The sequence below is a fragment of the Thalassophryne amazonica genome, chromosome 9, assembly GCF_902500255.1.
Source record: "Thalassophryne amazonica chromosome 9, fThaAma1.1, whole genome shotgun sequence".
Taxonomy (NCBI): domain Eukaryota; kingdom Metazoa; phylum Chordata; class Actinopteri; order Batrachoidiformes; family Batrachoididae; genus Thalassophryne; species Thalassophryne amazonica.
Window position 1 is genome coordinate 73997560 of NC_047111.1, and position 26126 is coordinate 74023685.

The window sequence follows — 26126 nt, forward strand, 5'->3', positions numbered from 1 at the left end:
TGGTCAGGTACCGGCTGGTTTTTAGTTTTTTATTTATTCCATATAAGCGGTGCAATGTGGTTCCACACGTACCAGCTGGTTTTTATTTCTTCCACATAAGGGGTGCCATGTGGTGCACCTGGCACTGTTCCTGCTTGACAGACACCAGCGTGTGCATGACTCTCGCACCGGGTTCGTGCACGCCTGCCCGTCAGCGCAATGTTTCGTGCACTAATTTCAAACTGTTTCGCCATTTTCGTCCAAACTTCACACTATGTGTGAATGGACCTTAAGGAATGTGTGTGAAGACTAATAATTGCTACATGTCAATGAAATGACTATATGGATATGGCTGCAAAGTTTACCTTAAGAAAATCCAACAAGATAAAAGGTAGTTTCCTTACTTCCCTATATCTATGTCACATATGTAAGAAGAGCTTTAAATTTTAAAGGTTTTGACTGTAAATGGTAAAAGGACTGCATTTATATAGCACTTTTCCATCTACATTAGACGCTCAAAGCGCTTTAAAGTAATGCCTCACAATCACCCCAAAACAGTAATTCAGTAGTAGACTAGCCAACAGTAGGGTAGATTCATCTACTACTAGTCTATATTGATAGTAGTCTATGGATCTGGCAGCTATTTTTAAACTACAGCAACAAGGACATGCTTAAAATATTATATATGTCAATCGGTCCTTCTGTGGGGCAAATGTGGTTAATCGCACAGCAGGTGGCTCCATGGCATAGAAGCTAGACTACCAACCTATAGAGTTGGGTTTGAGTTCAGGTGTGTGATTCAGGCTACCTGTCTGTGTCATTGGACAAGACACTTTATATGCATCACCCCACTTCACCTAGCTGTAAATGGATACCAGCCTTGGCTAGGATAGTACCATTTGATGTCCTGTCCAGGGAGAGTTGTAGACATCTGTTTGAAGTAGTTTGGATAAGTCAAAAGCAAGCACCTTTAGCAACACCTACCCCACCCTACCCTGCAGAAGGTGTTGCGTTTGAGTGTATTTCAGCATTCTTTTATTGGTTAGTGCCACTGCAAAGCTAAACATGGCTAGCATTAAATAAACAATATCCACTTGTAAAATCCATTTCTTGTAACCTAGCAACAAGTGAAAATGAATATTTTGCCTGTTTGGGATCTTGCATGTACAATTATGTCAGTTCCGACAGGCGTTATTAGTTTTTCCTCTATTCTCAGTGCACTCATGGCTCTGCACCCGTTGACTGTGCTCAGAAAGGTCAGCTGGTTTGCGTTCAAAAAGCCTGAAAAGTCAACCTGGATCTCACACACATCGGTACAATACACCACATGCACAATAATGGAGGAAAAGCACAATGTTTTTGTGCAATATTGCAAAAATTCCTTTAACAAATGCAATTGGATAGCATGCATTCTTTGGCAGTAAGCAAGGAAGATTATTCATCCCGCAAGAAATGCACAATCATAATTTTGCCATAATTTTGTAACAGCGTTTTAGTTATCAACAAAACTGTTGACTGTCTTGTGTTACAACATAAAACATGAACACATACTTCTTTATTGAAGAATTGTTGAATTTTCACGTCATGTATGTTACATTTGCCTCTGTAGAAAATCTGTAGAAAATATTAATGGAAAAAGCCCTTAGCACAAGCAACTCTGAATCTGCAAATCTAAAACTGCTTTTTTACTTGCAAAGTGTAACTGTGACTTATAACCTTCTTCATTTGAACTTGGAAAATCTTGAAATGAATAATTACACTGTGCACGAAAAAACAAGCTATAATAGACCACAACTAAAGCATGAACAAAAGGCAACAGCAATTAATTTGCCATTTAAACCTCATCCAGCTTATCTGTATGTCCGTTAGTTATAAGTTACACATTCATTTTTCACAATACAGTACTAAGTGATGGCAACGAAACACCGAAACTCACACAGCAACTGTTTGAAAAAGCCACTAAACTCTATCTATGTCTGGTCTGGTCTTGTCTTGTCCTGTCACAAATAAAAAATATATCACAATCTAGAAGCACTCAGAGAGTGCAAACCTCCGCCAAGGGCATGGGGTCACTGACGCCATAACATCTACACGCCGTGGAATCATTGAACCTAAAAAAAGTCTAACAGTGATGTTTGCTCAGTAGTAAAAAAGTTTCATCTGCTGTGACTGGATAGCATGTATCCTTAGCGCTTGGCATCACAGTTTATTGCAACTTGCACCTTTCCCAGAAGCTACTGTCATCTGAGCACTGATATTGATATTGCATGTGCTTATAGACAAAAACAAATAAGAGACAAAATTACATTTATTATTCAACTAAACTGCAAATATATGAATTTTTTAACATTTATGAAACACTTCTCTAAACAAGGCCATAGGGTCACTGACCCTAAAGAGATTCCCTCCTTGGCACAGTGATCTATTTCTTTTTGTCTCTTTCTCTAAAATTGTATATAATAATCATTAGATTATTAATATATAAACAAAAATACATTTAAGAAATATTACAATTTGAAAACAAATGCACCCGAACGTGATGACAGCTGCAACTGCTTAATGCTAACTTTTAACATTGAAAATGCCATAGACATGCTAATGCGTTAGCATCGGGATCCGGCTCGTGATCCGGATCACCACTAAAATTTAATCACTTGTTCCTGTTGTCATTTCCAACTGCTCCACAAAATTTCAACAAAAATAAATTTAAGAAATATTACAATTTGAAAACAAATGCACCCGAATGTGATGACAGCTGCAACTGTTTAATGCTAACTTTTAACACTGAAAATGCCATAGACATGCTAACGGATTAGCATCGGGATCCGGATCGTGATCCGGATCACCACTAAAATTTAATCACTTGTTCCTCTTGTCATATTCAACCACTCCACAAAATTTCATCAAAATCCGTTCAAAACTTTGAGTTATCCTGCTGACAGACAGACAAACAAACACACAAACGCTCCCGAAAACATAACCTCCTTGGCAGAGGTAATAAATTTAAGAAATATTACCATTTGAAAACAAATGCACCCGAATGTGATGACAGCTGCAACTGCTTAATGCTAACTTTTAACATTGAAAATGCCATAGACATGCTAACACATTAGCATCGGGATCTGGAATTGAATCACTTGTTCCTCTTGTCATTTCCATCCACTCCACAAAATTTCAACAAAAATAAATTTAAGAAATATTACAATTTGAAAACAAATGCACGCGAACATGATGACAGCTGCAACTGCTTAATGCTAACTTTTAACATTGAAAATGCCATAGACATGCTAATGCATTAGCATCGGGATCCAGATCATGATCCGGACCACCACTAAAATTTAATCACTTGTTCCTCTTGTCATTTCCAACCACTCCACAAAATTTCAACAAAAATAAATTTAAGAAATATTACAATTTGAAAACAAATGCACCCGAACATGATGACAGCTGCAACTGCTTAATGCTAACTTTTAACATTGAAAATGCCATAGACATGCTAATGCATTAGCATCGGGATCCAGATCATGATCCGGACCACCACTAAAATTTAATCACTTGTTCCTCTTGTCATTTCCAACCACTCCACAAAATTTCAACAAAAATAAATTTAAGGGCTGATGCTTGGCACTGGGCTGTCCAGCGGGTATATGTGGTATAATGTTTTAATGTTTTTTTGTTTTTTTTGTAATCTCATTTATTTTTCATGTTTTAAAAAATATATATAAAATATCAATAAAATTACAAAAAAATAGACTGGATTTCCATGTCTAATGAAAATAGCTGTTGGGAAGGTGTCGTAACACGGACCCGCAACAGGGGGCGCAAATGAACGGACAATGGATAAGACAAAGAGTAACAATTTAATGTTGTGAAACGCACAACTGGATACAGACACAGATAATGCCAATTAAACACAAGGTGACGTGCGGGCAGGCTCGAAGATAGGAGACCTCTGGCGATCGGAGAGCCGGGACCCACACAGCTTCCACCACCAACGGCCTGAAGAACACCGGAGCCGCCAAGTCCTGAGTCCCCAGGTGGTCACCGTCTTCTGTTGCAGACCCTGGTACTGCTGGCAGAAGATGAAAAACAGTTAATGGTGAGTGTGTATCCACACACCCAGTAATCCTTCACCTACAGATCTTCGAGGAGGGAAAACCTCCACCTCCGATACAAAATCACCCGTGCAGCTCCTGACAGTTGCTCCTTGGATGGAGTGAGAGGCGAAGACGTCGTAGACTCTCACTGCACGCCAATCCAAAAATCACTGAATCCTCAGGAATACGGCTGCACACAGAATAATTAGTTAGCACTAATCACAGCAGAGAATTACCTTACACGGTAGTTGATTTCTCGGCGAGGAGGTGGAGTAATCATCCGGCTTTTGTAGGGGTGCAGGTGATTGGTGACAGCTGGTGTAAATGAGTGACAGCTGTCATGCTTGAAGCCCGCACTCCAAGCAGGGCGCCGACTGGTGGTGGTGGGCCAGCAGTACCTCCTCTTCAGCGGCCCACACAACAATAGCATGGAAATGTCACTGCAGTGATAGTTATTTCAATAGACAGAACAGAATAGAATTTATTATTATCATTGTAAATGACACCAGAAAAAAAAATACTGTGCATGACAATGAAATTAAAAACAATCTCTTAAAAGCACAATTAAAATAAATACATAGAATAAATAAATAACCCTAAAAAATTCTACATAAAACCTACTTAAAAACACTCAATCACAATCATAAAATGGCAAGTCCAGCAGCATTCAGTGCACAAATAGCTCTTCCCACGAAGCTATTTTTAAGTCTGTTTGTTCTGGCCTTAAGTGCCCTATATCAACATTATTTTAGTGTTTTATGGTTCCTTAGCTGCTGGGATATTACTGTCTTTATATACATATATGGATATATAATTCCAATGAAGTTGGGATGTTGTGTAAAATGTAAATAAAAACAGAATACACTGATTTGCAAATCCTCCTCAACCTATAGTCAATTGAATACACCACAAAGACAAGATATTTAATGAACGAAAACGAGCTCACTGTGCTTCTGTATAGCACAAACAAATCTGGTGCAACCAGATAGGTCTAATTTGTAAAAGAGACTCTGAGGAAGATGTGATTTTCACATCAAAACATTAGTCCCTCTGTATATTTTTGTTTTCAGCACCTTATTAAATTTTTCAGCACTTATTTCTGTGTTGCACCAGTTATTTTTCTCTTTTACAAGATATTTATTGTTCAAAGTGATAAACTTTATTGTTTTTGTGCAAATATTTGCTCATTTTGAAATGGATGCCTGTAACAAGTTTCAAAAAAGCTGGGACAGTGGTATGTTTGCCACTGTGTTACATCACCTTTCCTTCTAACAACACTCAATAAGTGTTTGGGAGCTGAGGACACTAATTGTTGAAGCTTTGTAGGTGGAATTCTTTCCCATTCTTGCTTGATGCATGACTTCTGTTGTTCAACAGTCCAGGGTCTGCGTTGTCGTACTTTGCGCTTCATAATGCACCACACATTTTCAGTGGGCGACAGGTCTGGACTGCAGGCAGGCCAGTCTAGTACCCGCACTCTTTTACTACGAAGCCACGCTTTTGTAACACGTGCAGAATGTGGCTTGGCATTGTCTTGCTGAAACAAACAGGGACGTCCCTGAAAAACGTTGCTTGGATGGCAGCATGTGTTGCTCCAAAACCTGGATGTACCTTTCAGCATTGATGGTTCCATCACAGATGTGTAAGTTGCCCATGCCATGGGCACTAACACACCCCCATACCATCACAGATGCTGGCTTTTGAACTTTGCGCTGGTAACAATCTGGATTGTCTTGTAACGCTTTCGTCCGGAGGACATGACGTCCATGATTTCGAAAAACAATTTAAAATGTGGACTCATCAGACCACAGCACACTTTTCCACTTTGCGTCTGTCCATTTCAAATGAGCTCAGGCCCAGAGAAGGCGGTGGCATTTCTGGATGTTGTTGACGTATGGCTTTCACTTGCATGGTAGAGTTTTAACTTGCACTTGTAGATGTTGTGACGAACTGTGTTAACTGACAGCGGTTTTCTGAAGTGTTCCTGAGCCCATGTGGTAAGATCCTTTACACAATGACGTCGGTTTTTAATGCAGTCCCGCCTGAGGGATCGAAGGTCACGGGCATTCAATGTTGATTTTCTGACTTGCCGCATGGACTGTAGATGATGGAATCCCTAAATTTGTTGCAATTGAATGTTGAGAAACATTGTTCTTAAACTGTTGTACTACTTTTTCATGCAGTTGTTCATAAAGTGGTGATCCTCACCCCATCTTTGGTTATGAATGGCTGAGCCTTTTGGGGATGTTCCTTTTATACCAAATCATGACACTCACCTGTTTCCAATTAACCTGTTCACCCGTGGAATGCTCCAAACAGGTGTTTTTTGAACATTGTTGCTCATGTCTCAGCTTTTTGAAATGTGTTGCAGGCATCCATTTCAAAATGAGCAAATATTTGCACAAAAACAATAAAGTTTATCAGTTTGAACATTAAATATCTTGTCTTTGTGGTGTATTCAATTGAATATAGGTTGAAGAAGGTTTGCAAATCATTGTATTCTGTTTTTATTTACATTTTACACAATGTCCCAACTTCATTGGAATTAGGGTTGTACTTTTTTCCACTGTATATAAATGGAGTTGTGGCAGAAATTGCATCTGGCATAAAATGTGGCAATCAGCACTGTATATAGCACAAATAGGAGCAGCTGTTGAATAAACAACATATAGCATGTTTAAAAGGACAGCTACAAAATAACAGAAAAGGACAATAAATTAAAAGTTTAAGATGCTAATTAATAGTGATTAAAGCCAAAAATAAAGTGCATATAAATGTGAACAGAGTGTTTAAAGTCATCAAATGGAGCTATACATGAACAATGTGAATGAAAGGAAGTGAAATAATAAACTATTAATACAGCATAGATGTACATGTCAGCATAGAGAACAGGTTCAAAGAGATTTTACAGAAATTGCTTCAATTATCCCATCATGGGAACTTTTTTTTTTTTTTTAAGTACGTAATGTAATAAGAGAAGGTTCTGCAGAATTCTTTTTCATTTTGGCTGCCAAGAATGATGAATAGGCATCATCAGGGGTCCCAGAGATCAATGTGTTGTTTTGTACTGAATTGGTACAAAAAACAGTCACATCTGGTATGAAATAGGAGAGTGTGAAAAGAGGACAGGGTGGACCTGATGTGGTCCACTTGATCTTCTCATGTTCACGAAACAGAGCAAAAAATATAGAATAAAAAATTTGTTATTAATAGATGCCATTATCTAATGCTTTGACGTACTCATCAACTTTGTCAGAATAATGGGAGATTAAAAGTTCAAATAAGCCAGAGATTCAGAGATGAATAAAAAAAAAATAGCCTCAGATCCTATTTTATCAGGTATTAGTATTGCTATTATTAAATGAAATCTGCTCACAAGACATTAAACTTCTGCTAATATTCATATGAAGTGGATCACTTTGTATAGTGACTCTGACGTTCTCAGGCAAAGGATTCTACAAATTTAGAAATGAGACTATGTAGGCCAGAAGCAGCCCTTTAAATCACGCTGATATTATCAGAACGGGACAGTTTGCTGTGCATAATTCCACTGTGAGCTCAACTCTCACAAGCTATTAATAGGAAAGTCTTTAAAGTCAGCTTTGGGCAACATCACACTTGAAATTAGTCCAAATTTCACGCATGAATATTTAAGATGTTTAAAATAAATGTGGAGTACTTCAGTGGTGTACTATCTTATGCCAAATGTTGAGTCATTTGTCAACACTAAAGTTGAATTTTGTGATATTGGTGCAGATTTTAGAGTTGTGTTGTGTTCCATTTGTATCTGTATTAAATCAGTATCCCTGTTGTTGTTGACCTTAAGCATCGTGCATACCAGCAGAACAAAGGTTATTTGTGACTTTAATCTACAGCCACATTTCACGTGTTTATCTGTCATGTTTTTCTCAAATAATATTCCAAACACATTGCTGAAAGCCTTAACAGAGTTATGACTCAGAATGCAGGCAAACATTGCTTGATGGCTATATGACCATACTGGTCCTTCGCCATGTGCAGGGCTAACAACATGGTGGAAGGACACCACTGTTGGGTTTCAACTTTGGTCTAACCGGCAGTAGTTCATGTTGGAAAATTGAATTTAATTTGCTAAAAATGTGGCGCAATCATTCTAAACAGACAATAATGCAGAAAGCTGTGATAATAATATCTATTATCTATCTATTTTAATAATTATGTAATTTGAATTTTTTGTTGATGTTGATGAAATTCTGGAAAAAAAATGTACATTATAGTCACAAGAACTACTCATATTCAACTGTCAGTGTGCCCACAAGAAAAATAAAGTGTTATCTAACCTGGTAAATATTGGTAACTGTTGGAATGGTAACTGATGTGTTCACTGTTGAGTGATATTTTTTTTTCATTGGTTTTACTGTTGTGCAAAATTTGTGTTCTCTCACAATTGATTTTGACTATATCTGAAGAATGAGGATGAAAGGACATGTGGAGGTGAACAGCTGATTGGTTAAGGCCTAACTTATCTATGGATCTACAGATTTTTCTTAGGATGCCTTTATTATAATATAGGTACACAATACTGTAACAGTAAGTTCCTTCAGCTGCTCCCTCATTTTCACTCAGGGTCACCACATCAGATCCAAGTCAGATCTGCATGTTGATTTGGCACAACTTTTACACCAGATGCTCTTCGTGACCAAAGTTGGGTAGGATTACTTTGAAAAAATACATGTGGATTACATGTATGTATGTACATACGCACATTTGGATTACTTGTAATCTGATTACTTTTGGATTACATTTCAAAGTAATCCTACCCAACCTTGTTCGTGACACAACTCTAAATGGAGAAATGTTGCAGGGGTGGGGTTTGAACTGGGAACCTTCCACACTGACACCAAGCACACTAACCATTTGGCCACCACCCCTGCTAATCTATAGTACAGTATATTATAAACAATTTCATTGTTCAATTCTCCGCTTGAAAACATCACATGACTTGGACAATTCAGTTTATTTATATAGTGCCAAATCACAACATAAGTCGCCTCAAGGCACTTCACAGGGGTCCAACCTGTGATCAATGTATCATGCCCTCCTGCCTAATTAACTCAAGTCTGAAAGCATGCATTCACCACTCCATGGATGGCAACCATACAGAGAGGAGTTAAGCATCACAGGTCCATCCTCACCTCTCGAAAGTAATCATCTCTCTGTTCCAGTCAGATGAAAGGTGAGTGACCCTTTGGCCACTGGGATCATTCACAATGAGGACCCTACGTACTAGATCATGCTGCCCTGATGGTGTAAATGTCACTTATATACATGCTGTCCATATTCGTGAGCCACTTAGGGGAGTAGGGAGAGTTCCCATGGGATAAAAAAGCTTTTCAAACCTACCATCCCTGGTTCTCAAGACCAGGTACCTAAGTGGCTCTACTTTTTTTTTTATAAGATATTTCGATGTATCTTAGTATACACTAGTAGAGTTCCACCTTATATTTGGAATGTTTAATAGAAGATATACCTCACTGAATTTTCATTCATGGAGAAGCATGCCACATGGCAAAAATGATGTAGCTGATGCTGTCTCACAACACACGTGATGCTCCTTATCTGAGCCTCTAAGTAAGGGGTGGGCAATTAATTTTTACAAGGGGCCACATAGGGAACCTGAATTATGTCCGAGAGCCACACCATCGATAACTCAGCTGTCTCCCATTACAGATTTTACAAAAAAAATTACCTATTTAATAGCTTTTATAGGTAATTTTTATTATTGTAATAATATGTAAATATTTAAAATATACCTAAATAAACCTCTCTAATGATTTGCAACACACAAGCTTGACATTTTTAATATATGTAATAATAATCACAGACCTCATGAGGGCCGGACAGAGACATGCAAAGGGCCGCATGTGGCCCCCGGACTGCAGTTTGCACAGGTCTGCTCTCATTCCAGAGACCCTTGTATTAAAGACATCCAGTGGTCTCCTTAGGTCACTGGTCAGGGTCAAGATCTTACAACCATGTATTTATTTATTTAGCTATAAGTGCCTCTGTCTAAAGCTGGCTGCAAACAGTATTGCTCTCCAAATGTAATATTTGCTACATATTGGTCAAGGCTCTCACTGGGATAAAACATCTATCAGGAACAGAAGCATATAGGCATCCATCTGCTTAGCCACATGTTTTGTATAACTAATTGGATAACCACACCGAGTAAAGCACGAAATTGCCTCTTTTTTTTCTTGGTCCCTCCTGCAGCATAGATGTAACCCTCTCTGCAGGGCGTTGGTGGGGCACACATTTATGAGTCATACATTTAATACGCTCTCCCTTCCTACTCGTATCACAAACATTGAGCGCGATAAAAATGAAACATCCTCTTTTCCCTCTTTAAACCCAGAGGAGCCTTCATCAGACGACCAAGAACGATTCACTCCTAACGTCCTTTGAGTGTTTCTCTCTGCTGCCACCAGACTCTTGTTCCCTTACGTCGAGTGACACTCTAAACTGCTGTTGTGACTCCCTTTGTGCTTTTGCGCATGCATGTGTGTGTGTGTGTGTGTGTGTGTGTGTGTGTGTGTGTGTGTGTGTGTGTGTGTGTGTGTGTGTGTGTTGGGTTGGGGGTGGTGCAGAGCGAAAAGATTAGCATGACTCAGATAATGAATCAGGATGCCAGGTGGTAAATGTCTCAAATCCCCCTCTTTCTCTCTTCATTTCTCGTCACAATTTTGAATACGTCTCCCCATAACTCTCTCATCTCTCCCTTCTCTTTCATTGTCATCTTCTCTTCCCCGCTTCTCTTCTCCGACTGCAACTGTGGTAAAAACCTAGCAACCCGCCGCCGCCACCAGTTCACCGGTAGGCGTGGAGAGGTTAACGGGGAGATAAAGAGGATAAAGACGAGAGCGACGGCCAGATGTTGACAGATAAGCGGGACTGTGTCAGACTGAGGTGGAAATTGAGCATGAATCTCAAGGAGCGTATAGGGAAGAGCGGCTGCTTATGTACCTATGTCGTGCACACGGGCACCACTGGAGAGGGAGGACTGGTGGGTGGGACATAGGAATGTGTAGTGAGAGACAGAGATGGTTATAGAGAGTGGTGTAGAGGTGGATGGAGGCAGGGATAGAGAGATAGAAGGAGGGGTGGTGATCCTGGGGGCCTGATGACTCATGGCTGTGCTGCGGTTTGTGCGTCACTGGCGCCGGCTGGAGGAGGAGATAGTGGAGAGGTCTACGCATTTAATTACAGCCTTCCAATTTCGACACACTGTACACACGCGCACCTACGTGCATGCACAGAATCATATCGCAAATAATAGTCTTACAAGTATGCTAATTTGCGACACAAACACGTCGCCTGTGAGCACACAGAGACAGCAGCGATGGTGGCATCGGCATCGACGTGCTCGCACACTGTAAGCGTTTCAGTTCACGGGTATCTGGCTAAAGCGATTGTGCTTGTGAGCATGTTGAGCATCGTCGCTCTCTGTGTGGAGTCACTCCATCCCAGACAGACCTGGAGGGACAAACCTTATCAAGCCCAAGAAATTCCAAAATACCAAATCGTACCCTTTGAGCAGCTGCACCACACAACTTGTGACTGGAATATGAAATAGAGACACACAGACGCGTAGGGCTCGCTTTGATGATGCAGTCAACCTTTTTATTTTTTCAGATATTGCATGGTTGATCTTTTTTTTTTTTGCCCCAACCAATATTTGCTCTGTGATCTTTAAGTTATCCTGCTCCCAAAAGGTCATCTTTATAAGATCAGGTTTTCTGCATCACCAGCTATGATTTCAAAGGTGATTTATGCCTATGTGATTTAAAAATACATTTTAAAAACTGGTGATTTTAAAATGCTTTTGGGGGTGGGGGGGGGGGGGTGGAATAAATCCTCTGCATTGAACTCTGATTGGCTTAGAAATAACTTACATCTACTCAAACAATTAAAAAAATTTTCAACACCTATACTATTACGTATATACACCTTAATTACCCTATTGTAAAAGCCCAAATTTGAAGTGTTCAAATAAATAAATGAATGAATGAATAATCAAACACAAGAGAGAATTTTGTTCATTAAAGAAAATGAGGTTTTTCAGATTCTAAAAATTTTACTACTCTGTGGGATTTACAATCCAATCTATGATTCCAGAAAGACAACATATAATGTATTTAAATTTATTTCATTATTTAACCAAGACAAATACACTGAGTGCGTGGGTTCCCTCCGGGTGCTCCGGCTTCCTCCCACATCCAAAGACATAGTTGGATTGAACACTTTAAATTGTCCGTAGGTGTGCATGCAGGTGTGAATGTGTTTATTTGTCTATATGTGGCTCTGTGACAGACTGGCGTCCTGTCCAGGGTGTACCCCACCTCACGCCCTATGACTGCTGGGACAAGCTCCAGCCTCCCGTGACCCTTAATTGGAGTAGGCGGTTGAAGATAAGTGGGTAAGTCAAATACATTGTGACCAACATGTCATTTTTGATGGTGCTCTGCTTATAGGTCATAAATTTAAAATCATGAAATAACAGAAAAACAGCAAAGCAATGAAATTAAATCAAACTGAAACAATAAAACACCAATAGACTTATTGTACATGGTATTTCAAAGATATGAAACAAATGAAAAAGCCAACCATCAATCCTCAGCTGTGTTCAATCATGTGTATCAGTCAAGCTCCATAATTCCAATAAAAGGATGTTTTATTAGAAAAACAATTTAAAATATTAATTCTAGCAAAAAGACATTGTAATAACTATTTGAAACATTCTCAGACTTCAATGTACAATTCATATAACGAATCTTTGACTGTGGCAACGGGTACTATGGCAGTTAATGTGATGGTTTAATGTAGTGGTTTTCAATTGGTTTGACACAACATAGATAAAAACAACAAAACCTTCTAAATATGAAATAATTTCACAACAAAAAGTGATAAGCATTCAAGACTAAACATGTTCCATTAATTTCAGATTTAGCTTTTTACTGGCATCTTAATTAAGGAGAAAAAACATTTCTACAGAAAATCTGGGGTGCTGCACAGCACTGTAACTATGGTCATTATGCAGATATCCCAAACATTGATTTTTTTTTTTTTTTTTTGGTGCAATATTTACAGCAGATTGTAGTTTTAAAAGCCTCATGTATTCACATATTTTATTGAATATGGACAAATAAATGGGTTTACAGTGAATTGTCACAAATATTAGTATATTTTAACATATTTTTGTGATTGTGATGTTTTCAATCCCTTTAACCTGTGAAGAAAACTAAATATTTCTCCACATGGAAATGTCCTACTACCACATCCAGTTTAAAGATCTATATGCCTTTTTTATTAAAAGGCATACAGATCCTTGTGTGTGTGATCCTTGTATCATGGATGAATTTTGCCAAAAATGTAAGGGAAATGTATAGAGTCAAAATGAATGGTAAATGGGACCAAATTACACATAAATCATACATTGAACATTTTTCTATACAATTGGACAAATAATTAATGCCATGTGACATACAATCCACCAATCAAATGACAAAGATCTATTTGAGTTATATAATTTATGTTATTATGTTCTGCACTTATTTAATTTCTGTGCTTCCACTGAATTATCCAATTTAGTGAGGAAAATGAAAGAAGATAAAGAAGAAACAAAGATTAAGGAAAAGGAGGATCACAGTTGCTTCAAAAGGTTTGGGGGCACAACTAAAAATACAACACAGCACGCCAATGATTGCTGTCGTAGCCTCAGACAGGAATATGCATGCTTGATAACCCTTCACACAGATCAGCTAAACCCAAAAACAATCCCATAAAAAGGCCCAAATTGTCAGAACAAGGACTTCAAACAAGACTTTTTTTAATCGCTTCATTCCCAGCAGGTATTTTAGCATTTCCAGTTTTGAGGTCCACCTTAAAATCATTCCCAAACTGGTTAAAACAAATGAAAAACCATTTAACATTCCATACAAGGCTGTGCAACTTTCAGTTTGTTTTTTGTTTGTTTGTTTTTTGAATGCGCAAATGTAGTGCTGGTACTTTAGTTGTTCTGTAAATGTCAAATCACAGTGTGTATTTTCATTTCTTTTTGAATATGGTTTCTTAAAGACATCACATAATCAGCACGCCAATATAATTAACAGTGCCTTTGATATCAAAGTTTTTACACCAACCCACAAATTAAGTAAAACTAAATATTCAGGACTAAATAACTTGTGTGGCTGTTGCTTTAAATGAAAAAGAGCTGCTGCTTGGCACAACCTCTCCCCCTTGACCCCTCGGCCGTTTAAACATTTGTTTAAACCAGTATTGTTTGTAAAGAAAGCTGTTAAAAAAAACTCAGTGTTTGTAATTACACAAAGAATGCAGATTTTTAATTATTAATATATACTCTTGGAAATATATGTTAAAGTTACAAACTGTTGCAGATGAAAACATTAAGAGTCCCCCTTTACTTATTTTGCATATTCATAAAATAGAAAACAACATTGCATATTTATTACATCAAAATATATTAAGACAGGTTTTCATATTTTATTCATTCATTTATTTTCAATCGCGTTTGTTCCAACTGTTTTGCAGGCCTTTCAATTTAACGCTTATTTCCCCTTTCTTTCATGCCTGCTATCACAAATTGTCAGAGGAGGCTGCGTCTCTGGAGAGGGATATTCCAGCTGCCACTAAATAACTTTTTAGATCACACCAATAAAGCTAATGCCCACGGACACTAAAGGCCGTGGAGTCCATTTAACAGCCGCTTAACGCCTGAGCACCCATGTGACACACCCTCCCCACGCACACACGTACACTTGTGCACACAGTGGCACACAGACTGTGGTGGATTACTCTAACCAGGGTAATGATCTCCTCAATGGGACAACTGGGACTCTTCTGAAGCCGTCTTCAGTCTGGGGCCCCACAGGGACCCACAGAGGGGCTCAGGGGTAATTACAATGTAAATGCTGTGTGTGTGTGTGTGTGTGTGTGTGTGTGTGTGTGTGTGTGTGTGTGTGTGTGTGTGTGTGTGTGTGTGTGTGTGTGTGTGTGTGTGTGTGTGTGTGTGTGTGTGTGTGTGTGTGTGTGTGTGTGTGTGTGTGTGTCCTAATGTGCACATTCAAGATTAGGGAAATCTACATTTACAAATGTTTGTCAAGCATGCTTTAATTCTGATACTTAAAAAAAAAAAAGTTTAAAAAGGTTACATGCCTAATTTGTATTACAGAATTTGTATGTTACACCTGTGTTCAAATAATCATTTTCCTTTCACAAAACATTCCCAGTTAATAATAAAATGCCCATTTCAAATATCTTTTAAAAATATCAAAAAGTGAATTGCTGCTAAATATTTTATTTAAAAAAAAAAAAAATAAATATAATGAAGTGGCCACTTTTTACCTTTTTAAAATACACAATGGTCTCCTGAAATTTCTAAGAAAATCAAACTGTATTTAATCAGCTCTTTAAAATATTTTAACTGTTGAGTGATTAATGGCAACAGTATTTGTTTTCATATTTGAGGGCAATTCAGTAAAATGAAAATAAATCAATTTGGGTCTGTTTTTGTCTGTTTTGTTTGAAAATTGGGCTTCTAACTTGATAACTGCATAATGTCTTTAATAATAATCATAATTTATCTACTATTTACAGAGTTGCTCTATATAATAAATCATCAACACAAGACAAAAAATTAAATTTTGCAACCATTAGAACAATTAAAGTACAAATAAAACATATAAACCAACATCTATAATGAAAGATGCCATAAACAAATTAAAAACAGAAGAAAATAAATATGTTTTGAGATTTGTCTTAAAAGATTCAACTGAATTGATCTTTGATGTCAACAAAAAAAAAAAAACTTGTTCCACAAAGTACAAGTCCAAATCAGAAAATGTTGGGGCAGTGTGGAAAATGCAAATTAAACAAATAAACAATTTTAAAAAAATAAATAACAGTAATTGTAATATTTAACTGTACTTCTATTGCTTTTCAGAAAGTATGAACCCAAGATATTTCATGTTTTGTTGGGTTAACTTCATAGTTTTTCATTAATATACATCCATTGCTGAATTTGCAACACGTTCCAAAAAAGTTGTGACATGAAAGCATTCACCACTTTGTAATGTCATTCTTCCTCATAACACTTAAAAGCTGTGAAGTGTTTTCTTAGGTTTGTGTGTGTGTGTGTGTGTGTGTGTGTGTGTGTGTGTGTGTGTGTGTGTGTGTGTGTGTGTGTGTGTGTGTGTGTGTGTGTGTGTGTGTGTCATTCTTCCTACAAAAAATATTAAGATGTGCAGCAGTACTGAATGATAATTGCTGCATTTTTTTTGTGACAAACTCATTCACACACACACACACACACACACACACACACACACACACACACACACACACACACACACACACACACACACACACACACACACACACACACACACACTCAAAGTCTGATGCTGCCATCAAAGAAATGTAAAATACCTTTGTCAAGGGTACTGATACATACCATGACAGACTTTGACTTTTTGGCTTGTTGCTGATAACATTATGAATGGTCTATTTGAGTCTAGGACCTAGCTGAGACATGTATGCACATCATTTATGAGAGGTCAACTCAAGTGTTCTCGACTAATGTGACTCCAATGAACAAGTTGGGATATGTGCTAAAATCTCTATCTGGACCCAACAGCCCAAAAATGACCACGCCCTTTATCGTCTATATTTGTTACTTCAAATATAGCTGTATTTTCTAAACTGCAGCAGCTATAGCTTTTTCCAAGGTATTCAAAATGTTTAGAATGACCAATACATGTTTGGGAGGGTCATAGAAAAGTGCAAAATTTCTATTTTTAGATTTTAAGAGAAAATGGCTAAAATAAGTGGGTCAACGTATTATTGCACATCAAAAGAAAACGAACATTTGCCAAATATAATGACCTTTTTATTTTCAGTCATACTGTTATCAATGGAATATTGATTTGAAGTAAAAAAAAAATACAAAACAAAACTTATTTCTTTAGCAGACAGCAGTATCTAGAGAGCTTAAATGTTTTAAAGATTATCAGGGAAATTTCCCAACAGCCAATAGCCTAGAAAGTTTAAGTTAATAAATATGTGGTGATTCTGGACTGTATGTAGATCATTTGATCTAATGTTTTCATGGGGTTTTCTCATAAAATATCAAAATTATGAATTTTACACCCTTCCATGACCCTTTTAAACACGTACTGGTCATTCTGAACATATTGAGTACCTTGTAAAATGTGTAGCTGCTGCATTTTAGAAAATACAGCTGTATTTGAAGTTAAACTCTGGATGAAAAAGAGTGTGGCCATTTTTGGGCTGTTCGTCCAGGGCAGATATTTTGGCACATATCCGAAGTTGTTCATTGGGGTCATACTAGTCTGGAACAGTTACGTTATCCACTCCTAAATGATGTGCATACATGTCATCTTAGGCTAATTACATCACTGGTGCTGAGCACACAGCATCCACTTCTTCCAGAAAAGATCTGGAATGCCGATTCCTCTAACCACAAAGCATGTTTCCACTGTGTGATGGTCCAATGTAGATGCCACAGAGCCCAGAGAAGACAACACCACTTCTGGACAAGGTCAACATAAGGCTTCTTTTTTGCACAATAAACTTTTAAGTGGCATTCCTGAATGTATTGTAGTGCTTAGGAAAGTATTCCTAAGTAATCTATTGCCCTTGTAGTTATATCAGCTATTGATGAATGACAGTTCTTGATGCAGTTCTGACTAAGGTATTGAATATCAGAGGTATTCATCTTAGGTTTCTGCTCTTGCATTTTACATATTGAAATTCCCGGATGTGTATGGATATATATTAACAAATGAAAAGAGGTTGACCACAAAAATGAAAATTCCTTGGGTTCATGCTGGCTGTGATGAAACAGAAGTCAAAGTAAATAAAAGAACAATTGTGAAGGTTTTTTATTTGCATTCATCACATGTCCCAGTTTTTTCTTATTTGTGATCTGAAGCTGTTCTTACAGCTGCAGGGAGCCAGTGAAGCCAGAATAGGTATAATGTGCTCAGGTTTCCTTTGGTCAAGACTCCAATGAAATAGAAAAATATATAAATTGATTATTTTAAGTGTAGCATTTGGACACTCCAAATTACAGTTTATGGTTGCCAATTGATTTAGAATATCCTCAAGCAACAAATTGTGGGTGCCTAAAACATTTGCACAGTATTTTATTTACTGAAATAATAATCTGTTAATATGGCTTTCTATAAAATCTGTTGTTGATGTGAGCTTATGTTGTTGTTGTTTTTTTTTTTCTTTTTTTTTTGTTTGTTTTTGAAGAGCAAATCTGACTTACATGCCAGTTTGCCCAGTATACATGTTTTTTTTTTCTTTTCTTTTTTTACTCACTTCAGTTAATGTGTTCCGACTCATCAAACAGTATGTAGAACATGACAGCTGCACCTGCGCCATGAGAAGGGCACTTCTGAAACAATGCAATACATTTGGAAAGGCAGAACGTGACACTGGGTGCTGGTGACAGCGAAGTAGAGGAGAAGAAATGGAGGAGAAAATGTAATTGAGAGTGAGGAATGAAAAAAATGAATGCATGATTCATGTGAGTTTAACACTGCTGGTGGTGGGGGGGATAAAAGGAGGTGGCAGGCACAAATTGAGCTTCACCTTTTTTCATTGTGCCTTTGTTTCGGCTCATGGCTCCTCATCATCACCACCCTTATCTTCATCATCATTATTCCCCCCCTCTCGGTAACACTCCCCGTGCAATCAGATTGTAATGTGACATTATGGCTCATTATACCTGAGCTGGATGAACTGTCTGCTGTTGGCATGCAGCCTCAGAGCTGAAAGACACATGAAATATCCTCAAAATGTAAATGTTTCTCCGTTTCATCTGCAGATAAATCATAGGCAGTAGGATATTATGTAATCTGGGGGACAGGCGGCATGTAAAGAAAGCTCTGATGGAAAAAGAGATATCAAGAGGGCATTTAAATTTGGTGGGTAACCAAAAAAAAAAAAAAAAAATGCTGGACACAGAAGACAAAGCGGCAGAAAAAGGCAATGAGAGAATGTGAATCACTGGAGAGAGAGAGAGAGAGAGAAAGATAGAAAGAGAGAATGCTCAAGCAACAGAAAAAAAAACACTGTGGTCATCTGCAGTGCGATGAGTCACCTGTAGACATGCACGTACACGCACAAACCCAAAAGAGACACATTGCCTGCATGTAGCTACAGCCAGCACATATCATCAGTGAACTCATCGCACTGTCACAATTTGAAAAAAGTTTGTGCGTAATGGACATGTGGGGACAGGAGGATGATTCTTCAGCTTATTCATCATAATGTTCAGAACCGAGAGTTTGCGCCAAAAATAAACCAGTGAGAAAGTTAATTATGTTTAGATGATTTACTGTGGATGTGGATGTTCTGACAGCTTGTACTGTGTGTAGACAATCAACCATTTAACATGGACACATCAGAGACAAACCAGTAAATTAGGGACAAAAGCACTTTATTACTTCAGGCAATTTAATGTCACACCTGTGACGTGAGGGTTTAACAGAAGACACAGACGAGCAGAAAAGCAGATATAAATGTCACAATGAAAGATAAAACTCCAGCCGATGGAAAAGTCACAGAGAAGTAAATCACATTGCAAGGTCACAACTTAAAAAACTGCTTTTTGTAGTTCTGGTAAGTAAATTTATGTATGCAGTCTTGCTCTTGACACCGGTCTGGAGGCCACTTTTTGCAGGTCTTTGCTTCTGTATCAGATACAGAGGACTTCAGATTTTATTTTAAGACCAGTCAAGATCACAACAAAGTGGATACCAATAAATTAAATAAATAAGTTTGGCCACTGAAGGTTTGGCCAGCACATTCTCACACCCAGCTTGTCATGTCGATACAAAATCCTTCCTGTGACCAAGCATCAATATGCGACGAGTTGGGTACTCCCTTCACATCATTCAGTAGACCTTACCCTGGCATAAATAAATGTTCCCTGCTGTGTCGAGGAATGGCGCATGAGTCAAGTGCAGATTTTTGGATGTCATCAGGGAGATATTTGGCTGCAGTATGTTGACCTGCTCCCCTGTGCATTAATAAGTGGGAAGGGGTACAAATTGTGTTGGATATTAATAGCAAGAACAATCAAAGATTTCTGATGTTCCCCGATCCAGATCTGGATCACCTCCAAAATTCAGTGGCGTCTTCCATGCCCTAATATCTATCTGTGGTGCAAATTTAGTGAGAATCTGTGAAGTAGTTTTGATGTAATCCATCAAAGCCTCTATAACGTGAAATCTTGATCGAGAATCCGGAGCACCTCCAAAATTCAGCGGAGTCTTCCATGCCCAAATATCAATCTGTGGTGTGAATTTGGTGAGAATCCATGAAGTACTTTTGAACTAATCCTTCAAACCTTATATAAAGTGAAATCTTGTTCCAGAATCCAGATCCAGCTCCAAATCACTTCAAAAATTTAATGGAGTTTTCCATTGCCGAATATGTACCTGTGTTGAAAATTTCATCACTACTGTGCAGTAGTTTTAACGTAATCCTGATAATAGTAATCCTTCAAAGCCTATATAAAGTGAAATTTGATCCAGAAGCCGGATCCAGATCACCTCCAAAAATTTTAAAAATTTAAATTTAAATATATATATATATATATATATATATATATATATATATATATATATATATATATATATATATATATATATATATATATATATAAATAAATTTAAAATTTAATTGGTTCTTCCATGGCCAAATATGTAACTGTGTTGAAAATTTCATCAAAATCTGTGCAGTAGTTTTGACATAATCCTGCTAACAGACAGACAGACAAATAAATAAACGCTGATGATTTTATTGCGTCCTTGGCGGAAGTAATAAGGGGTACTGACCAAACATAAATATGTGATGACTTGAGAGTGAGAATGTGTAAGTTTGACCCCTTTGGATTAGGTATCACTTTGAAAACACAAAAGTTTAGATTGCTGAAGCTAACACTTTTATTCAACAGCTAACTTAAATCTGTAAAACAGAGAAAACTTCAGTTGTAGCTCACAATTTCAATAATTGTTCCTCAGCTCCAAAATTTACATATAATTATGACATAATACTTCTGTAATTGTTTTAAACTTGAGGAAAGAGTCCACAAGCTTCAATATGCCTCAGATTTTTATAGCTTTTTCAATTTTTTAGATGTACGTAGCTATGTACTTAGAAAAATCTACACCCCTTGCATCCAGAAAGTATTCACAACGCTTTACTTTTTAGTTAGAGCCTTATTCCAAATTAGAGTAAATTCATTTTTCCCTACAAACTTCTAATCACAACGCTCCATAATGATAAAATGACAAAAGTTATTTTGAAATTTTTGAAAATTTATTAAACATTTAAAAACGAAGAAATCACATGTACGCAGTGGTGGGCACAGATAACCATAAAATTAACTTCGATAACAGATAATCAGATAACTGAAAAGTTATCTTAGATAAAAATAAAACAATAAACCACCCAAAAATGTATCGGAAGTTACAGATAACCGATAACAGATAAATTCCAATATTGTCTCTGGTACATTTGCAACTATTAGCAAAATGAATTTAAGTCTTAATGCCACAATAACGTCTACTAATAATAAAAGTAACAACAGACCCACACACTGAGACCACCTGCTGGAAGCTGTTTACTACAGAGCTCCCAACACAGAGGCACCCTGAGAGCAGCCCTAAAGCCAGCTCTCTATCAATTACAACACTCCGGTCAGGCGGAGGTCTTGAAAAATAAAGTCATGCTGACTTATGGTTTTGATTTATAAATAACATTAATACCGATAGAATAACTCCATTAATGTAAATTCTGTCATTTGTACAAAGTTAAAATATAGCATATATCTTTTAATGTTGAATAATGCATTAATTCTGAGGTTTAGTACAAACACAGACAAATCGCAAAGGATTCTGGGTAAAAGTGCCTCTGCTAAACACTGATTGGTTCAGTCATTCATTATGTAAACCAACACGTTAATGTGACGTCTATCGTGTGTTGTTCATTTTTTTATTTGTAAAAACAGGCATTTTTACAGAGCCCTGGAAGTGTCATCGCAAAATGTTTTGCATGTGGAGAGAATGTGCGCACGTTTTATGATGTTGTAAAACGTGCTTTACACTGTGCGAGATGATTTTTCATGCAGGAATTTTTGGACCAAGTTTCAGGTTAATCGCACGTCCTGCATCGTGTAGTGTACATGGAGTAACAAGCTTTAACATCTCACGACCACCTCCTGATCGCGATCGTATGGTCAAATGAAAATCAAACCTGTTTGATATTATTCTGGTCGGCCGTTGTGAGGTTATCCTCCTGCTGAAAAGCTACAAGCATCCAACTGCTCGCACTGTGCCTGTGCAAACACTGCAGAGCTGTCTTGTAATGTTATTATCATTATTTTTTTTTTTTTGCTGTTGTTTTGTTTTGTTTTTAAACTTCATTTGTAAAAGAAAAAGCCATTTGCAAAGCCAAAAAGTTGATTTGACAATCATCTGATATAAGTTATAACCAGGGTCAAAACAAATACAACACTGCCATCTACTGGTTCCCAGACACGTAGTACTTAGGGCGAATACTGCCATGAACACTACTGGCCAGTAGATGGCAGTAGAGGCCTTGAAAACAAAATTCCAGATAATCCCTGTCTGCTACATTTAAAATGCGTGGAATTTAACGCAAATACAATGTCTATAAACCCAGAGAATATATTTAAGAGAGTTTTAGGCACTAGAGTTTAATGCTGCTGTCCGTGGAGCCTGAATAGAGTGTCTGAAATGCATTTGTCCTGCCGTGAACGTGAGATTACATCATCCTACCCATAATGCACTGCTGGGCTCAGCATGTGCTCACAAAACCTTAAAAATTAGCACATTACTTTAAAACTAAAACATATATCTGATATTTTCACTTCATAAAACTTCAGACATGACAGTAATTTTAAATAACTTGTCCAAAATTAGTTTGGTTAAAATTAGAACCATAAGTTAAAAATGTATGCCTCTGGATGACTTAGGTATGGTGTCAAAGGAATTTTTTTTTTTTTGACCACTTCTGCTTTGTCTGCAGAGAATAGAAATGCTTTTCATAGAAGCAACTCTCTTTTGTTTGCAGAGGGTATAACTGTACATCTGTTACAAAACTTTTAACAGGTAAATGCTGAACTGATTTTAAATTTTAGAAATGCTTGTCGCTGTTAAGCTTTGTTTATCGGTCTAAAAGTTATTGGACAAAAGTTATTCGGAAGATAATTGGTCCAATAATAGTTTTTAAAGTTATCTAAAAAGATAATCCGATAATGAAAGCATTATCTTCGATAATTATCTGTTATCGGATTACTGGAACTGTGCCCACCACTGGTACGTAAGTATTCACACCCTTTGCTCAAAACTTTGCTGATGCACCTTTGGCAGCAATTACAGCCTCAAGACTTCTAGAAGATGATGCCACAAGCTTGGTGCACCTATCTTTGGACAGTTTTGTCAATTCCTCTTTGTAGCACCTCTCAAGCTCCATCAGGTTGGATGGGGAGCGTCGGTGTACAGCCATTTTCAGATTTCTCCAGACATGTTCAATCAGATTCAGGTCTGGGCTCTGGCTGAGCCACTCAAGGACATTCACAGAGTTGTCCTGAAGCCACTCCTTTGATATCTTGGCTGTGTGCTGAAGGTCATTGTCCTGCTAAAAGACGAACTGTCATCCCAGTCTGAGGTCAAAAGCGCTCTGAAGCAGGTTTTCAGCCAGGATGTCTCTGTACATTTCTGCATTCATCTTTCCCTCAATTTCAACTAGTCTCCCACTTCCTGCTGCTGAAAAACATCCACACAGCATGATGCTGCCACCACCATACTTCGCTGTAGGAGTGGTGACTGGTTTCCTCCAAACACGATGCCAAAGAGTTCAATCTATGTCTCATCAGGCCAGAGAATTTTGTTTCTCATGGTCTGAGAGTCCTTCGGGTACCTTTTGGCAAATTCCATGTGCCAAATGCCATGTGCCTTCCATCTGCCACTCTAACAAACAGGCCTGATTGCTGGATTGCTGCAGAGATGGTTGTCCTTCTGGAAGGTTCTCCTCTCTCCACAAAGGAATGCTGGAGCTCTGACAGAGTGACCATCAGGTTCTTGATTACCTCTCTCTGATCACTCAGTTTAGACTAGCAGCCAGCTCTAATAGCTGCAAGATCTGAATTTCTTCAATTCACGGATGATGGAGATCACTGTGCTCATTGGGACCGTCAAAGCAGCAGAAATGTTTCTGTAGCCTTCCGCAGATTTAAATGGACTACATTTATATAGCACTTTTCCATCTGCATCAGACGCTCAAAGCGCTTTACAATTATGCCTCACATTCACCCCAATGTCAGGGTGCTGCCATACAAGGTGCTCACTACACACTGGGAGCAATAGGGGATTAAAGGCCTTGCCCAAGGGCCCTTAGTGATTTTCCACTCAGGCGGGAATTTGAACCCATGATCTTCTGGGTTCTAGACCATCACTTCCCCAAAGACAGGAATGTCTTTGTGTCCAGAGACAATCCTGTCTCAGAGGGCTACAGGCAATTCCTTTTAATTCATGCTTGATTTGTGCTCTGACATGTACTGTCAACTGTGGAACCTTATATGTAGACAGGTGTGTGTCTTTCCAAATCATGTCCAATCAACTGAATTTACACCAGGTGGACTCCAATTAAGCTGTAGTAACATTTCAAGGATGATCAGTGGAAACAGGATGCACCTGAGCTCACTTTTAACCTTCATGGCAAAGGCTGTGAATAATTATGTACGGGTGGTTTCTTAGATATTTATTTTTTAATAAATTTGCAAAAATAAAAAAATACTTTTTCACTTTGTCATTATGGGGTATTGTGTGTCGAATTTTGAGGAAAAAAATGAATTTCATCTATGTCGCAATAAGGCTGTAACATAACAAAATGTTGAAAAGTGCCGCGCTGTGGATACTTTCTGGATGCACTGTATTGTGAACAATGTTATCATAAACAACTAAACATACAAAATGTTTAAAAAATGTTTTGGGGTTTTTACGTAATTATTGTATGGCCTTGCCTTACAATATAAAGCGCCTTGGGGCAACTGTTTGTTGTGATTTGGCGCTATATAAATAAAATTGATTGATTGATTGAAAAAGATACTTCACTGATGACCTAGGCAAATAAAATCACCATGTCCGTGTAGGGTGGCATGGTGGATTTGTGGTTAGCACTGTTGCTTCACAGTGTGTAGGACCCAGGTTAATGTCTTACCTGGTATATGGCAGGATCAGGTTCTGTGAAAGTTCCCTGTAGCTCCAACCACTATGCAAATCCATTCCTGACCTGTGTAATCATCCCTCCATCTTATAGCATCTATGATAAACATGCATCTGTACATGCCAGTGTGACCAGTCTATTCTTGACTTTGCGTTGTGTTGTGTTGTGTTGATGCTGATGTGTTACGGACGGACACACAGAACACAGCTTGGACAACTGGAAGGAGGGGGTGCTCATTTCATTTAATGATTTGGTGATCTGGTATTTGTATATAAAAAATAAAATACATGTACTTTAGCTCAGGTCCTCCCAGCTAAACATTCCAAATAACATACACACAGGTTACCATCCAGAGGCATAATCTGATGCACACATGGTTAACAGTGATGTAAATAAATTAAAGGTCAAGATGAACATAAAAACCCTTAAAAACACATGATGGTGACAGATGACAGACAACCTACCTCTTCCAAGACAACAAGCCAAAGAAGAAGAGGCAGGCATATACTCCTTTATAACAGAGCCAGTGAAGAAGAAAAAGACACTACCAACAAAGAAGAGCAACTAAAATATGAAGCAGTACCCCCCCCCCCCCCCCCCAAAAAAAACGTACCATGTAATAATGAAAATATAAAAAAAACAAAGAGGCAAACAAAAAAAAAACAATTTACAGGGATTTAACAGTCCATATTAACTCTGTTACACCAG

General features: G+C 37.9%; 1 long non-coding RNA gene across 1 annotated transcript; it reads left to right on the plus strand.

Moving 5' to 3' along the window:
* Positions 1-908: 908 nt before the first annotated feature.
* On the plus strand, positions 909-17769 carry LOC117516576. Its single transcript, XR_004562470.1, has 3 exons — positions 909-919; positions 5038-5051; positions 17650-17769. It is a non-coding gene; the product is annotated as an uncharacterized LOC117516576 (long non-coding RNA).
* The last annotated feature ends 8357 nt before the right edge of the window (positions 17770-26126 follow it).